General features: G+C 38.1%; 7 non-coding genes across 7 annotated transcripts; all 7 read left to right on the top strand.

Annotated features, from left to right (window-relative positions):
* The first annotated feature begins 676 nt into the window (after nt 1–676).
* TRNAF-GAA (transfer RNA phenylalanine (anticodon GAA)) lies at nt 677–749 on the top strand. The gene has a single exon. It is a non-coding gene; the product is annotated as a tRNA-Phe (tRNA).
* A 508-nt stretch (nt 750–1,257) lies between these two features.
* Nucleotides 1,258–1,330, top strand: TRNAF-GAA (transfer RNA phenylalanine (anticodon GAA)). Its single transcript has one exon. It is a non-coding gene; the product is annotated as a tRNA-Phe (tRNA).
* Nucleotides 1,331–3,000: 1,670 nt separating this feature from the next.
* On the top strand, nt 3,001–3,073 carry TRNAF-GAA (transfer RNA phenylalanine (anticodon GAA)). Its single transcript has one exon. It is a non-coding gene; the product is annotated as a tRNA-Phe (tRNA).
* A 4,546-nt stretch (nt 3,074–7,619) lies between these two features.
* TRNAF-GAA (transfer RNA phenylalanine (anticodon GAA)) lies at nt 7,620–7,692 on the top strand. The gene has a single exon. It is a non-coding gene; the product is annotated as a tRNA-Phe (tRNA).
* Nucleotides 7,693–8,202: 510 nt separating this feature from the next.
* Nucleotides 8,203–8,275, top strand: TRNAF-GAA (transfer RNA phenylalanine (anticodon GAA)). The gene has a single exon. It is a non-coding gene; the product is annotated as a tRNA-Phe (tRNA).
* Nucleotides 8,276–11,694: 3,419 nt separating this feature from the next.
* TRNAF-GAA (transfer RNA phenylalanine (anticodon GAA)) lies at nt 11,695–11,767 on the top strand. Its single transcript has one exon. It is a non-coding gene; the product is annotated as a tRNA-Phe (tRNA).
* Nucleotides 11,768–13,441: 1,674 nt separating this feature from the next.
* Nucleotides 13,442–13,514, top strand: TRNAF-GAA (transfer RNA phenylalanine (anticodon GAA)). The gene has a single exon. It is a non-coding gene; the product is annotated as a tRNA-Phe (tRNA).
* Nucleotides 13,515–17,514: the final 4,000 nt, after the last annotated feature.

Here is a 17,514-nt window from a genome sequence, read left to right as displayed (position 1 = left end):
CATATCTCTACCATATGAGGTTAAAAATCCAGGTCCTGCATCTATTTTTTTAAATGGTTCAAATTAAAGTATGAAGACCCCAGCTATCAGAAGGCTGAAATAGCTCAGTTGGGAAAGCGTTAGACTGAAGATCTAAAGGTCCCTGGTTCAATCCCGGGTTTCGGCACAGTTGAGACGTTCCTTGCTTCTAACAAAATAGGTCTTGGAATCAGCTGTAGTACTTTTTCTCTATTCATCAAAGTTTTCCAACTGATCTACAACACAATCAATTTAACATAGACTTTGCTTTATGTCCTCCTTCTAAACTTGCTTCCACCTCTCTTACCTTCAGGTTTGACAATGAATATTTCCCATTTCATGCTTTTTTGTAAAGTAAACTCTTGTCTGCATTACCTTCCACTACCCCTTGAACACAGATGTCAGTAGTCAGATGACATTGCTTACCTACTCATGCCAAATACGTCTGGGTAATATAGTGCTAGTCCATTCGGAGTTAAAAAAAAAAATGACCTAACCTGGATCCCAAAAATATTATTTACCCATTGCACCAGTTAATTGCGGAATGATACAGGACTCCTTAAAACATATCTCTACCATATGAGGTTAAAAATCCAGGTCCTGCATCTATTTTGTTAAATGGTTTAAATTAAAGTATGAAGACCACAGCTATAAGCAGGCCGAAATAGCTCAGTTGGGAGAGCGTTAGACTGAAGATCTAAAGGTCCCTGGTTCAATCCCGGGTTTCGGCACAGTTGAGAGGTTCCTTGCTTCTAACAAAATAAGTCTTGGAATCAGCTGTAGTACTTTTTTCTCTATCAACATTTTTATCAACTGATCTACAAAATGATCAATTCAACGTAGACTTTGCTTTCTGTCCTCCTTTTAAACTTTCTTCCACCTATCTTGCCTTCAGGTTTGACTATGAATGTTTCCCATTTCGTCCTTTTTCGTAAAGTAAACTTTTGTCTGCATCACATTCCACTTCCCCTTGAACACAGATGTCAGTAGTCAGATGACATTGCTTACCTACTCATGCCAAATATTTCTGGGTAATATAGTGCTAGTCCATTCATAGTTAAAAAAACAACTACCTAACCTGGATCCCAAAAATGCTATTTACCCATTGCACCTGTTAATTGCGGAATGATACAGGACTCCTTAAAACATATCTCTACCATATGAGGTTAAAAATCCAGGTCCTCCATCTATTTTGTTAAATGGTTTAAATTAAAGTATGAAGACCACAGATATAAGCAGGCCGAAATAGCTCAGTTGGGAGAGCGTTAGACTGAAGATCTAAAGGTCCCTGGTTCAATCCCGGGTTTCGGCACAGTTGAGAGATTCCTTGGTTCTAGCAAAATAGGCCTTGGAATCAGCTGTAGTACTTTTTCTCTATCGACATTTTTATCAACTGATCTACAAAATGATCAATTCAACATAGACATTGCTTTCTGTCCTCCTTTTAAACTTTCTTCCACCTATCTTGCCTTCAGGTTTGACTATGAATGTTTCCCATTTCGTCCTTTTTTGTAAAGTAAACTCTTGTCTGCATCACATTCCACTTCCCCTTGAACACAGATGTCAGTAGTCAGATGACATTGCTTACCTTCTCATGCCAAATATATTTGGGTAATATAGTGCTAGTCCATTCAGAGTTAAAAAAACAACTACCTAACCTGGATCCCAAAAATGCTATTTACCCATTGCACCAGTTAACTGCGGAATGATACAGGACTCCTTAAAACATATCTCTACCATATGAGGTTAAAAATCCAGGTCCTGCATCTATTTTGTTAAATGGTTTAAATTAAAGTATGAAGACCACAGCTATAAGCAGGCTGAAATAGCTCAGTTGGGAGAGCGTTAGACTGAAGATCTAAAGGTTCCTGGTTCAATCCCGGCTTTCGGCACAGTTGAGAGATTCCTTGCTTCTAGCAAAATAGGTCTTGGAATCAGCTGTAGTACTTTTTCTCTATCGACATTTTTATCAACTGATCTACAAAATGATCAATTCAACATAGACATTGCTTTCTGTCCTCCTTTTAAACTTTCTTCCACCTATCTTGCCTTCAGGTTTGACTATGAATGTTTCCCATTTCGTCCTTTTTTGTAAAGTAAACTCTTGTCTGCATCACATTCCACTTCCCCTTGAACACAGATGTCAGTAGTCAGATGACATTGCTTACCTTCTCATGCCAAATATATTTGGGTAATATAGTGCTAGTCCATTCAGAGTTAAAAAAACAACTACCTAACCTGGATCCCAAAAATGCTATTTACCCATTGCACCAGTTAACTGCGGAATGATACAGGACTCCTTAAAACATATCTCTACCATATGAGGTTAAAAATCCAGGTCCTGCATCTATTTTGTTAAATGGTTCAAATTAAAGTATGAAGACCCCAGCTATCAGAAGGCTGAAATAGCTCAGTTGGGAAAGCGTTAGACTGAAGATCTAAAGGTCCCTGGTTCAATCCCGGGTTTTGGCACAGTTGAGACGTTCCTTGCTTCTAACAAAATAGGTCTTGGAATCAGCTGTAGTACTTTTTCTCTATTCATCAAAGTTTTCCAACTGATCTACAACACAATCAATTTAACATAGACTTTGCTTTATGTCCTCCTTCTAAACTTGCTTCCACCTCTCTTACCTTCAGGTTTGACAATGAATATTTCCCATTTCATGCTTTTTTGTAAAGTAAACTCTTGTCTGCATTACCTTCCACTACCCCTTGAACACAGATGTCAGTAGTCAGATGACATTGCTTACCTACTCATGCCAAATACGTCTGGGTAATATAGTGCTAGTCCATTCGGAGTTAAAAAAAAAAATGACCTAACCTGGATCCCAAAAATATTATTTACCCATTGCACCAGTTAATTGCGGAATGATACAGGACTCCTTAAAACATATCTCTACCATATGAGGTTAAAAATCCAGGTCCTGCATCTATTTTGTTAAATGGTTTAAATTAAAGTATGAAGACCACAGCTATAAGCAGGCCGAAATAGCTCAGTTGGGAGAGCGTTAGACTGAAGATCTAAAGGTCCCTGGTTCAATCCCGGGTTTCGGCACAGTTGAGAGGTTCCTTGCTTCTAACAAAATAAGTCTTGGAATCAGCTGTAGTACTTTTTTCTCTATCAACATTTTTATCAACTGATCTACAAAATGATCAATTCAACGTAGACTTTGCTTTCTGTCCTCCTTTTAAACTTTCTTCCACCTATCTTGCCTTCAGGTTTGACTATGAATGTTTCCCATTTCGTCCTTTTTCGTAAAGTAAACTCTTGTCTGCATCACATTCCACTTCCCCTTGAACACAGATGTCAGTAGTCAGATGACATTGCTTACCTACTCATGCCAAATATATCTGGGTAATATAGTGCTAGTCCATTCAGAGTTAAAAAAACAACTACCTAACCTGGATCCCAAAAAGGCTATTTACCCATTGCACCAGTTAACTGGGGAATGATACAGGACTCCTTAAAACATATCTCTACCATTTGAGTTTAAAAATCCAGGTCCTGCATCTATTTTGTTAAATGGTTCAAATTAAAGTATGAAGACCCCAGCTATCAGAAGGCCGAAATAGCTCAGTTGGGAGAGTGTTAGACTGAAGATCTAAAGGTCCCTGGTTCAATCCCGGGTTTCGGCACAGTTGAGACGTTCCTTGCTTCTAACAAAATAGGTCTTGGAATCAGCTGTAGTACTTTTTCTCTATTCATCAAAGTTTTCCAACTGATCTACAACACAATCAATTTAACATAGACTTTGCTTTATGTCCTCCTTCTAAACTTGCTTCCACCTCTCTTACCTTCAGGTTTGACAATGAATATTTCCCATTTCATGCTTTTTTGTAAAGTAAACTCTTGTCTGCATTACCTTCCACTACCCCTTGAACACAGATGTCAGTAGTCAGATGACATTGCTTACCTACTCATGCCAAATACGTCTGGGTAATATAGTGCTAGTCCATTCGGAGTTAAAAAAAAAAATGACCTAACCTGGATCCCAAAAATATTATTTACCCATTGCACCAGTTAATTGCGGAATGATACAGGACTCCTTAAAACATATCTCTACCATATGAGGTTAAAAATCCAGGTCCTGCATCTATTTTGTTAAATGGTTTAAATTAAAGTATGAAGACCACAGCTATAAGCAGGCCGAAATAGCTCAGTTGGGAGAGCGTTAGACTGAAGATCTAAAGGTCCCTGGTTCAATCCTGGATTCGGCACAGTTGAGAGGTTCCTTGCTTCTAACAAAATAGGTCTTGGAATCAGCTGTAGTACTTTTTTCTCTATCAACATTTTTATCAACTGATCTACAAAATGATCAATTCAACGTAGACTTTGCTTTCTGTCCTCCTTTTAAACTTTCTTCCACCTATCTTGCCTTCAGGTTTGACTATGAATGTTTCCCATTTCGTCCTTTTTCGTAAAGTAAACTCTTGTCTGCATCACATTCCACTTCCCCTTGAACACAGATGTCAGTAGTCAGATGACATTGCTTACCTACTCATGCCAAATATATCTGGGTAATATAGTGCTAGTCCATTCAGAGTTAAAAAACAACTACCTAACCTGGATCCCAAAAAGGCTATTTACCCATTGCACCAGTTAATTGCGGAATGATACAGGACTCCTTAAAACATATCTATACCATATGAGGTTAAAAATCCAGGTCCTGCATCTATTTTGTTAAATGGTTTAAATTAAAGTATGAAGACCACAAATCTAAGCAGGCCGAAATAGCTCAGTTGGGAGAGCGTTAGACTGAAGATCTAAAGGTCCCTGGTTCAATCCTGGGTTTTGGCACAGTTGAGAGGTTCCTTGCTTCTAACAAAATAGGTCTTGAATCAGCTGTAGTACTTTTTTCTCTATCAACATTTTTATCAACTGATCTACAAAATGATCAATTCAACATAGACGTTGCTTTCTGTCCTCCTTTTAAACTTTCTTCCACCTATCTTGCCTTCAGGTTTGACTATGAATGTTTCCCATTTCGTCCTTTTTTGTAAAGTAAACTCTTGTCTGCATCACATTCCACTTCCCCTTGAACACAGACGTCAGTAGTCAGATGACATTGCTTACCTACTCATGCCAAATATATCTGGGTAATATAGTGCTAGTCCATTCAGAGTTAAAAAAACAACTACCTAACCGGGATCCCAAAAATGCTATTTACCCATTGCACCTGTTAATTGCGGAATGATACAGGACTCCTTAAAACATATCTCTACCATATGAGGTTAAAAATCCAGGTCCTGCATCTATTTTGTTAAATGGTTTAAATTAAAGTTTGAAGACCACAGCTATAAGCAGGCTGAAATAGCTCAGTTGGGAGAGCGTTAGACTGAAGATCTAAAGGTTCCTGGTTCAATCCCGGGTTTTGGCACAGTTGAGAGGTTCCTTGCTTCTAACAAAATAGGTCTTGGAATCAGCTGTAGTACTTTTTTCTCTATCAACATTTTTATCAACTGATCTACAAAATGATCAATTCAACATAGACTTTGCTTTCTGTCCTCCGTTTAAACTTTCTTCCACCTATCTTGCCTTCAGGTTTGACTATGAATGTTTCCCATTTCGTCCTTTTTTGTAAAGTAAACTCTTGTCTGCATCACATTCCACTTCCCCTTGAACACAGATGTCAGTAGTCAGATGACATTGCTTACCTACTCATGCCAAATATATCTGGGTAATATAGTGCTAGTCCATTCAGAGTTAAAAAACACAACTACCTAACCTGGATCCCAAAAATGCTATTTACCCATTGCACCAGTTAACTGGGGAATGATACAGGACTCCTTAAAACATATCTCTACCATATGAGGTTAAAAATCCAGGTCCTGCATCTATTTTGTTAAATGGTTCACATTAGAGTATGAAGACCACAGTTATCAGAAGGCCGAAATAGCTCAGTTGGGAGAGCGTTAGACTGAAGACCTAAAGGTCCCTGGTTCAATCCTGGGTTTTGGCACAGTCGAGAGGTTCCTTGCTTCTAACAAAATAGGTCTTGGAATCAGCTGTAGTACTTTTTCTCTATTCATCAAATTTTTTCCAACTGATTTACAACACAATCAATTTAACATAGACTTTGCTTTATGTCCTCCTTCTAAACTTGCTTCCACCTCTCTTACCTTCAGGTTTGACAATGAATATTTCCCATTTCATGCTTTTTTGTAAAGTAAACTCTTGTCTGCATTACCTTCCACTTCCTCTTGAACACAGATGTCAGTAGTCAGATGACATTGCTTACCTACTCATGCCAAATATTTCTGGGTAATATAGTGCTAGTCCATTCAGAGTTAAAAAAACAACTACCTAACCTGGATCCCAAAAATGCTATTTACCCATTGCACCTGTTAATTGCGGAATAATACAGGACTCCTTAAAACATATCTCTACCATATGAGGTTAAAAATCCAGGTCCTCCATCTATTTTGTTAAATGGTTTAAATTAAAGTATGAAGACCACAGATACAAGCAGGCCGAAATAGCTCACTGAAGATCTAAAGGTCCCTGGTTCAATCCCGGGTTTCGGCACAGTTGAGACGTTCCTTGCTTCTAACAAAATAGGTCTTGGAATCAGCTGTAGTACTTTTTCTCTATTCATCAAAGTTTTCCAACTGATCTACAACACAATCAATTTAACATAGACTTTGCTTTATGTCCTCCTTCTAAACTTACCTTCAGGTTTGACAATGAATTTTTCCCATTTCATGCTTTTTTGTAAAGTAAACTCTTGTCTGCATTACCTTCCACTACCCCTTGAACACAGATGTCAGTAGTCAGATGACATTGCTTACCTACTCATGCCAAATACGTCTGGGTAATATAGTGCTAGTCCATTCGGAGTTAAAAAAAAAATGACCTAACCTGGATCCCAAAAATATTATTTACCCATTGCACCAGTTAATTGCGGAATGATACAGGACTCCTTAAAACATATCTCTACCATATGAGGTTAAAAATCCAGGTCCTGCATCTATTTTGTTAAATGGTTTAAATTAAAGTATGAAGACCACAGCTATAAGCAGGCCGAAATAGCTCAGTTGAGAGAGCGTTAGACTGAAGATCTAAAGGTCCCTGGTTCAATCCCGGGTTTCGGCACAGTTGAGAGGTTCCTTGCTTCTAACAAAATAGGTCTTGGAATCAGCTGTAGTACTTTTTTCTCTATCAACATTTTTATCAACTGATCTACAAAATGATCAATTCAACGTAGACTTTGCTTTCTGTCCTCCTTTTAAACTTTCTTCCACCTATCTTGCCTTCAGGTTTGACTATGAATGTTTCCCATTTCATCCTTTTTTGTAAAGTAAACTCTTGTCTGCATCACATTCCACTTCCCCTTGAACACAGATGTCAGTAGTCAGATGACATTGCTTACCTACTCATGCCAAATATATCTGGGTAATATAGTGCTAGTCCATTCAGAGTTAAAAAAACAACTACCTAACCTGGATCCCAAAAATGCTATTTACCCATTGCACCAGTTAACTGGGGAATGATACAGGACTCCTTAAAACATATCTCTACCATATGAGTTTAAAAATCCAGTTCCTGCATCTATTTTGTTAAATGGTTCAAATTAAAATATGAAGACCCCAATTATCAGAAGGCCGAAATAGCTCAGTTGGGAGAGCGTTAGACTGAAGATCTAAAGGTCCCTGGTTCAATCCCGGGTTTCGGCACAGTTGAGAGGTTCCTTGCTTCTAACAAAATAGTTCTTGGAATCAGCTGTAGTACTTTTTCTCTATTCATCAAATTTTTTCCAACTGATCTACAACACAATCAATTTAACATAGACTTTGCTTTATGTCCTCCTTCTAAACTTGCTTCCACCTCTCTTACCTTCAGGTTTGACAATGAATATTTCCCATTTCATGCTTTTTTGTAAAGTAAACTCTTGTCTGCATTACCTTCAACTTCCCCTTGAACACAGATGTCAGTAGTCAGATGACATTGCTTACCTACTCATGCCAAATATTTCTGGGTAATATAGTGCTAGTCCATTCAGAGTTAAAAAAACAACTACCTAACCTGGATCCCAAAAATGCTATTTACCCATTGCACCAGTTAATTGCGGAATGATACAGGACTCCCTAAAACATATCTCTACCATATGAGGTTAAAAATCCAGGTCCTGCATCTATTTTGTTAAATGGTTCAAATTAAAGTATGAAGACCCCAATTATAAGAAGGCCGAAATAGCTCAGTTGGGAGAGCGTTAGACTGAAGATCTAAAGGTCCCTGGTTCAATCCCGGGTTTCGGCACAGTTGAGAGGTTCCTTGCTTCTAACTAAATAGGCCTTGGAATCAGCTGTAGTACTTTTTCTCTATTCATCAAATGTTTTCCAACTGATCTACAACACAATCAATTGAACATAGACTTTGCTTTATGTCCTCCTTCTAAACTTGCTTCCACCTCTCTTACCTTCAGGTTTGACAATGAATATTTCCCATTTCATGCTTTTTTGTAAAGTAAACTCTTGTCTGCATTACCTTCCACTTCCCCTTGAACACAGATGTCAGTAGTCAGATGACATTGCTTACCTACTCATGCCAAATACGTCTGGGTAATATAGTGCTAGTCCATTCGGAGTTAAAAAAAAAAATGACCTAACCTGGATCCCAAAAATATTATTTACCCATTGCACCAGTTAATTGCGGAATGATACAGGACTCCTTAAAACATATCTCTACCATATGAGGTTAAAAATCCAGATCCTGCATCTATTTCGTTAAATGGTTTAAATTAAAGTATGAAGACCACAGCTATAAGCAGGCCGAAATAGCTCAGTTGGGAGAGCGTTAGACTGAAGATCTAAAGGTCCCTGGTTCAATCCCGAGTTTCGGCACAGTCGAGAGGTTCCTTGCTTCTAACAAAATAGGTCTTGGAATCAGCTGTAGTACTTTTTTCTCTATCAACATTTTTATCAACTGATCTACAAAATGATCAATTCAACAAAGACTTTGCTTTCTGTCCTCCTTTTAAACTTTCTTCCACCTATCTTGCCTTCAGGTTTGACTATGAATGTTTCCCATTTCGTCCTTTTTTGTAAAGTAAACTCTTGTCTGCATCACATTCCACTTCCCCTTGAACACAGATGTCAGTAGTCAGATGACATTGCTTACCTACTCATGCCAAATATATCTGGGTAATATAGTGCTAGTCCATTCAGAGTTAAAAAAACAACTACCTAACCTGGATCCCAAAAATGCTATTTACCCATTGCACCAGTTAACTGGGGAATGATACAGGACTCCTTAAAACATATCTCTACCATATGAGGTTAAAAAACCAGGTCCTGCATCTATTTTGTTAAATGGTTCAAATTAGAGTATGAAGACCACAGTTATCAGAAGGCCGAAATAGCTCAGTTGGGAGAGCTTTAGACTGAAGATCTAAAGGTCCCTGGTTCAATCCTGGGTTTCGGCACAGTCGAGAGGTTCCTTGCTTCTAACAAAATAGGTCTTGGAATCAGCTGTAGTACTTTTTCTCTATTCATCAAATTTTTTCCAACTGATTTACAACACAATCAATTTAACATAGACTTTGCTTTATGTCCTCCTTCTAAACTTGCTTCCACCTCTCTTACCTTCAGGTTTGACAATGAATATTTCCCATTTCATGCTTTTTTGTAAAGTAAACTCTTGTCTGCATTACCTTCCACTTCCCCTTGAACACAGATGTCAGTAGTCAGATGACATTGCTTACCTACTCATGCCAAATATTTCTGGGTAATATAGTGCTAGTCCATTCAGAGTTAAAAAAACAACTACCTAACCTGGATCCCAAAAATGCTATTTACCCATTGCACCTGTTAATTGCGGAATGATACAGGACTCCTTAAAACATATCTCTACCATATGAGGTTAAAAATCCAGGTCCTCCATCTATTTTGTTAAATGGTTTAAATTAAAGTATGAAGACCACAGATATAAGCAGGCTGAAATAGCTCAGTTGGGAGAGCGTTAGACTGAAGATCTAAGGGTCCCTGGTTCAATCCCGGGTTTCGGCACAGTTGAGAGGTTCCTTGCTTCTAGCAAAATAGGTCTTGGAATCAGCTGTAGTACTTTTTCTCTATCGACATTTTTATCAACTGATCTACAAAATGATCAATTCAACATAGACATTGCTTTCTGTCCTCCTTTTAAACTTTCTTCCACCTATCTTGCCTTCAGGTTTGACTATGAATGTTTCCCATTTCGTCCTTTTTTGTAAAGTAAACTCTTGTCTGCATCACATTCCACTTCCCCTTGAACACAGATGTCAGTAGTCAGATGACATTGCTTACCTACTCATGCCAAATATATTTGGGTAATATAGTGCTAGTCCATTCAGAGTTAAAAAAACAACTACCTAACCTGGATCCCAAAAATGCTATTTACCCATTGCACCAGTTAACTGCGGAATGATACAGGACTCCTTAAAACATATCTCTACCATATGAGGTTAAAAATCCAGGTCCTGCATCTATTTTGTTAAATGGTTCAAATTAAAGTATGAAGACCCCAGCTATCAGAAGGCCAAAATAGCTCAGTTGGGAGAGCGTTAGACTGAAGATCTAAAGGTCCCTGGTTCAATCCCGGGTTTCGGCACAGTTGGGAGGTTCCTTGCTTCTAACAAAATAGGTCTTGGAATCAGCTGTAGTACTTTTTCTCTATTCATCAAAGTTTTCCAACTGATCTACAACACAATCAATTTAACATAGACTTTGCTTTATGTCCTCCTTCTAAACTTGCTTCCACCTCTCTTACCTTCAGGTTTGACAATGAATATTTCCCATTTCATGCTTTTTTGTAAAGTGAACTCTTGTCTGCATTACCTTCCACTACCCCTTGAACACAGATGTCAGTAGTCAGATGACATTGCTTACCTACTCATGCCAAATACGTCTGGGTAATATAGTGCTAGTCCATTCGGAGTTAAAAAACAAAAATGACCTAACCTGGATCCCAAAAATATTATTTACCCATTGCACCAGTTAATTGCAGAATGATACAGGACTCCTTAAAACATATCTCTACCATATGAGGTTAAAAATCCAGGTCCTGCATCTATTTCGTTAAATGGTTTAAATTAAAGTATGAAGACCACAGCTATAAGCAGGCTGAAATAGCTCAGTTGGGAGAGCGTTAGACTGAAGATCTAAAGGTCCCTGGTTCAATCCCGAGTTTCGGCACAGTTGAGAGGTTCCTTGCTTCTAGCAAAATAGGTCTTGGAATCAGCTGTAGTACTTTTTCTCTATCGACATTTTTATCAACTGATCTACAAAATGATCAATTCAACATAGACATTGCTTTCTGTCCTCCTTTTAAACTTTCTTCCGCCTATCTTGCCTTCAGGTTTGACTATGAATGTTTCCCATTTCGTCCTTTTTTGTAAAGTAAACTCTTGTCTGCATCACATTCCACTTCCCCTTGAACACAGATGTCAGTAGTCAGATGACATTGCTTACCTACTCATGCCAAATATATTTGGGTAATATAGTGCTAGTCCATTCAGAGTTAAAAAAACAACTACCTAACCTGGATCCCAAAAATGCTATTTACCCATTGCACCAGTTAACTGCGGAATGATACAGGACTCCTTAAAACATATCTCTACCATATGAGGTTAAAAATCCAGGTCCTGCATCTATTTTGTTAAATGGTTCAAATTAAAGTATGAAGACCCCAGCTATCAGAAGGCCGAAATAGCTCAGTTGGGAGAGCGTTAGACTGAAGATCTAAAGGTCCCTGGTTCAATCCCAGGTTTCGGCACAGTTGAGAGGTTCCTTGCTTCTAACAAAATAGGTCTTGGATTCAGCTGTAGTACTTTTTCTCTATTCATCAAAGTTTTCCAACTGATCTACAACACAATCAATTTAACATAGACTTTGCTTTATGTCCTCCTTCTAAACTTGCTTCCACCTCTCTTACCTTCAGGTTTGACAATGAATATTTCCCATTTCATGCTTTTTTGTAAAGTGAACTCTTGTCTGCATTACCTTCCACTACCCCTTGAACACAGATGTCAGTAGTCAGATGACATTGCTTACCTACTCATGCCAAATACGTCTGGGTAATATAGTGCTAGTCCATTCGGAGTTAAAAAAAAAAATGGCCTAACCTGGATCCCAAAAATATTATTTACCTATTGCACCAGTTAATTGCAGAATGATACAGGACTCCTTAAAACATATCTCTACCATATGAGGTTAAAAATCCAGGTCCTGCATCTATTTCGTTAAATGGTTTAAATTAAAGTATGAAGACCACAGCTATAAGCAGGCCGAAATAGCTCAGTTGGGAGAGCGTTAGACTGAAGAATGAAAGGTCCATGGTTCAATCCCGAGTTTCGGCACAGTTGAGAGGTTCCTTGCTTCTAACAAAATAGGTCTTGGAATCAGCTGTAGTACTTTTTTCTCTATCAACATTTTTATCAACTGATCTACAAAATGATCAATTCAACATAGACTTTGCTTTCTGTCCTCCTTTTAAACTTTCTTCCACCTATCTTGCCTTCAGGTTTGACTATGAATGTTTACCATTTCGTCCTTTTTTGTAAAGTAAACTCTTGTCTGCATCACATTCCACTTCCCCTTGAACACAGATGTCAGTAGTCAGATGACATTGCTTACCTACTCATGCCAAATATATCTGGGTAATATAGTGCTAGTCCATTCAGAGTTAAAAAAACAACTACCTAACCTGGATCCCAAAAATGCTATTTACCCATTGCACCAGTTAACAGGGGAATGATACAGGACTCCTTAAAACATATCTCTACCATATGAGTTTAAAAATCCAGTTCCTGCATCTATTTTGTTAAATGGTTCAAATTAAAGTATGAAGACCCCAACTATCAGAAGGCCGAAATAGCTTAGTTGGGAGAGCATTAGACTGAAGATCAAAAGGTCCCTGGTTCAATCCCGGGTTTCGGCACAGTTGAGAGGTTCCTTGCTTCTAACAAAATAGGTCTTGGAATCAGCTGTAGTACTTTTTCTCTATTCATCAAATTTTTTCTAAATGATCTACAGCACAATCAATTTAACATAGACTTTGCTTTATGTCCTCCTTCTAAACTTGCTTCCACCTCTCTTACCTTCAGGTTTGACAATGAATATTTCCCATTTCATGCTTTTTTGTAAAGTAAACTCTTGTCTGCATTACCTTCCACTTCCCCTTGAACACAGATGTCAGTAGTCAGATGACATTGCTTACCTACTCATGCCAAATATATCTGGGTAATATAGTGCTAGTCCATTCAGAGTTAAAAAAACAACTACCTAACCTGGATCCCAAAAATGCTATTTACCCATTGCACCAGTTAATTGCGGAATGATACAGGACTCCTTAAAACATATCTCTACCATATGAGGTTAAAAATCCAGGTCCTGAATCTATTTTGTTAAATGGTTTAAATGAAAGTATGAAGACCGCAGATATAAGCAGGCCGAAATAGCTCAGTTGGGAGAGCATTAGACTGAAGATCTAAAGGTCCCTGGTTCAATCCCGGGTTTCGGCACAGTTGAGAGGTTCCTTGCTTCTAACAAAATAGGTCTTGGAATCAGCTGTAGTACTTTTTTCTCTATCAACATTTTTATCAGCTGATCTACAAAATGATCAATTCAACATAGACTTTGCTTTCTGTCCTCCTTTTAAACTTTCTTCCACCTATCTTGCCTTCAGGTTTGACTATGAATGTTTCCCATTTCGTCCTTTTTTGTAAAGTAAACTCTTGTCTGCATCACATTCCACTTCCCCTTGAACACAGATGTCAGTAGTCAGATGACATTGCTTACCTACTCATGCCAAATATATCTGGGTAATATAGTGCTAGTCCATTCAGAGTTAAAAAAACAAGTACCTAACCTGGATCCCAAAAATGCTATTTACCCATTGCACCAGTTAACTGCGAAATGATACAGGACTCCTTAAAACATATCTCTACCATATGAGGTTAAAAATCCAGGTCCTGCATCTATTTTGTTAAATGGTTCAAATTAAAGTATGAAGACCCCAGCTATCAGAAGGCCGAAATAGCTCAGTTGGGAGAGCGCTAGACTGAACATCTAAAGGTCCCTGGTTCAATCCCGGGTTTCGGCACGGTTGAGAGGTTCCTTGCTTCTAACAAAACATGCCTTGGAATCAGCTGTAGTACTTTTTCTCTATTCATCAAATGTTTTCCAACTGATCTACAACACAATCAATTGAACATAGACTTTGCTTTATGTCCTCCTTCTAAACTTGCTTCCACCTCTCTTACCTTCAGGTTTGACAATGAATATTTCCCATTTCATGCTTTTTTGTAAAGTAAACTCTTGTCTGCATTACCTTCCACTTCCCCTTGAACACAGATGTCAGTAGTCAGATGACATTGCTTACCTACTCATGCCAAATACGTCTGGGTAATATAGTGCTAGTCCATTCGGAGTTAAAAAAAAAAATGACCTAACCTGGATCCCAAAAATATTATTTACCCATTGCACCAGTTAATTGCGGAATGATACAGGACTCCTTAAAACATATCTCTACCATATGAGGTTAAAAATCCAGGTCCTGCATCTATTTCGTTAAATGGTTTAAATTAAAGTATGAAGACCACAGTTATCAGAAGGCCGAAATAGCTCAGTTGGGAGAGCTTTAGACTGAAGATCTAAAGGTCCCTGGTTCAATCCTGGGTTTCGGCACAGTCGAGAGGTTCCTTGCTTCTAACAAAATAGGCCTTGGAATCAGCTGTAGTACTTTTTCTCTATTCATCAAATTTTTTCCAACTGATTTACAACACAATCAATTTAACATAGACTTTGCTTTATGTCCTCCTTCTAAACTTGCTTCCACCTCTCTTACATTCAGGTTTGACAATGAATATTTCCCATTTCATGCTTTTTTGTAAAGTAAACTCTTGTCTGCATTACCTTCCACTTCCCCTTGAACACAGATGTCAGTAGTCAGATGACATTGCTTACCTACTCATGCCAAATATTTCTGGGTAATATAGTGCTAGTCCATTCAGAGTTAAAAAAACAACTACCTAACCTGGATCCCAAAAATGCTATTTACCCATTGCACCTGTTAATTGCGGAATGATACAGGACTCCTTAAAACATATCTCTACCATATGAGGTTAAAAATCCAGGTCCTCCATCTATTTTGTTAAATGGTTTAAATTAAAGTATGAAGACCACAGATATAAGCAGGCTGTAATAGCTCAGTTGGGAGAGCGTTAGACTGAAGATCTAAGGGTCCCTGGTTCAATCCCGGGTTTCGGCACAGTTGAGAGGTTCCTTGCTTCTAACAAAATAGGTCTTGGAATCAGCTGTAGTACTTTTTCTCTATTCATCAAAGTTTTCCAACTGATCTACAACACAATCAATTTAACATAGACTTTGCTTTATGTCCTCCTTCTAAACTTGCTTCCACCTCTCTTACCTTTAGGTTTGGCAATGAATATTTCCCATTTCATGCTTTTTTGTAAAGTGAACTCTTATCTGCATTACCTTCCACTACCCCTTGAACACAGATGTCAGTAGTCAGATGACATTGCTTACCTACTCATGCCAAATACGTCTGGGTAATATAGTGCTAGTCCATTCGGAGTTAAAAAAAAAATGACCTAACCTGGATCCCAAAAATATTATTTACCCATTGCACCAGTTAATTGCAGAATGATACAGGACTCCTTAAAACATATCTCTACCATATGAGGTTAAAAATCCAGGTCCTGCATCTATTTTGTTAAATGGTTTAAATTAAAGTATGAAGACCACAGCTATAAGCAGGCCAAAATAGCTCAGTTGGGAGAGCGGTAGACTGAAGATCTAAAGGTCCCTGGTTCAATCCCGAGTTTCGTCACAGTTGAGAGGTTCCTTGCTTCTAACAAAATAGGTCTTGGAATCAGCTGTAGTACTTTTTCTCTATTCATCAAATTTTTTCCAACTGATTTACAACACAATCAATTTAACATAGACTTTGCTTTATGTCCTCCTTCTAAACTTGCTTCCACCTCTCTTACCTTCAGGTTTGACAATGAATATTTGCCATTTCATGCTTTTTTGTAAAGTAAACTCTTGTCTGCATTACCTTCCACTTCCCCTTGAACACAGATGTCAGTAGTCAGATGACATTGCTTACCTACTCATGCCAAATATTTCTGGGTAATATAGTGCTAGTCCATTCAGAGTTAAAAAAACAACTACCTAACCTGGATCCCAAAAATGCTATTTACCCATTGCACCTGTTAATTGCGGAATGATACAGGACTCCTTAAAACATATCTCTACCATATGAGGTTAAAAATCCAGGTCCTCCATCTATTTTGTTAAATGGTTTAAATTAAAGTATGAAGACCACAGATATAAGCAGGCTGAAATAGCTCAGTTGGGAGAGCGTTAGACTGAAGATCTAAGGGTCCCTGGTTCAATCCCGGGTTTCGGCACAGTTGAGAGGTTCCTTGCTTCTAACAAAATAGGTCTTGGAATCAGCTGTAGTACTTTTTCTCTATTCATCAAAGTTTTCCAACTGATCTACAACACAATCAATTTAACATAGACTTTGCTTTATGTCCTCCTTCTAAACTTGCTTCCACCTCTCTTACCTTTAGGTTTGGCAATGAATATTTCCCATTTCATGCTTTTTTGTAAAGTGAACTCTTGTCTGCATTACCTTCCACTACCCCTTGAACACAGATGTCAGTAGTCAGATGACATTGCTTACCTACTCATGCCAAATACGTCTGGGTAATATAGTGCTAGTCCATTCGGAGTTAAAAAAAAAAATGACCTAACCTGGATCCCAAAAATATTATTTACCCATTGCACCAGTTAATTGCAGAATGATACAGGACTCCTTAAAACATATCTCTACCATATGAGGTTAAAAATCCAGGTCCTGCATCTATTTTGTTAAATGGTTTAAATTAAAGTATGAAGACCACAGCTATAAGCAGGCCGAAATAGCTCAGTTGGGAGAGCGTTAGACTGAAGATCTAAAGGTCCCTGGTTCAATCCCGAGTTTCGTCACAGTTGAGAGGTTCCTTGCTTCTAACAAAATAGGTCTTGGAATCAGCTGTAGTACTTTTTTCTCTATCAACATTTTTATCAACTGATCTACAAAATGATCAATTCAACATAGACTTTGCTTTCTGTCCTCCTTTTAAACTTTCTTCCACCTATCTTGCCTTCAGGTTTGACTATGAATGTTTCCCATTTTGTCCTTTTTTGTAAAGTAAACTCTTGTCTGCATCACATTCCACTTCCCCTTGAACACAGATGTCAGTAGTCAGATGACATTGCTTACCTACTCATGCCAAATATATCTGGGTAATATAGTGCTAGTCCATTCAGAGTTAAAAAAACAACTACCTAACCTGGATCCCAAAAATGCTATTTACCCATTGCACCAGTTAACTGGGGAATGATACAGGACTCCTTAAAACATATCTCTACCATATGAGTTTAAAAATCCAGTTCCTGCATCTATTTTGGTAAATGGTTCAAATTAAAGTATGAAGACCCCAATTATCA

The sequence above is a fragment of the Lissotriton vulgaris genome, chromosome 8, assembly GCF_964263255.1.
Source record: "Lissotriton vulgaris chromosome 8, aLisVul1.2, whole genome shotgun sequence".
In the NCBI taxonomy this organism is placed as follows: Eukaryota; Metazoa; Chordata; class Amphibia; order Caudata; family Salamandridae; genus Lissotriton; species Lissotriton vulgaris.
The sequence above is the reverse complement of the archived record's forward strand: the minus strand, read 5'-3'. Positions and strand labels throughout refer to the sequence as shown.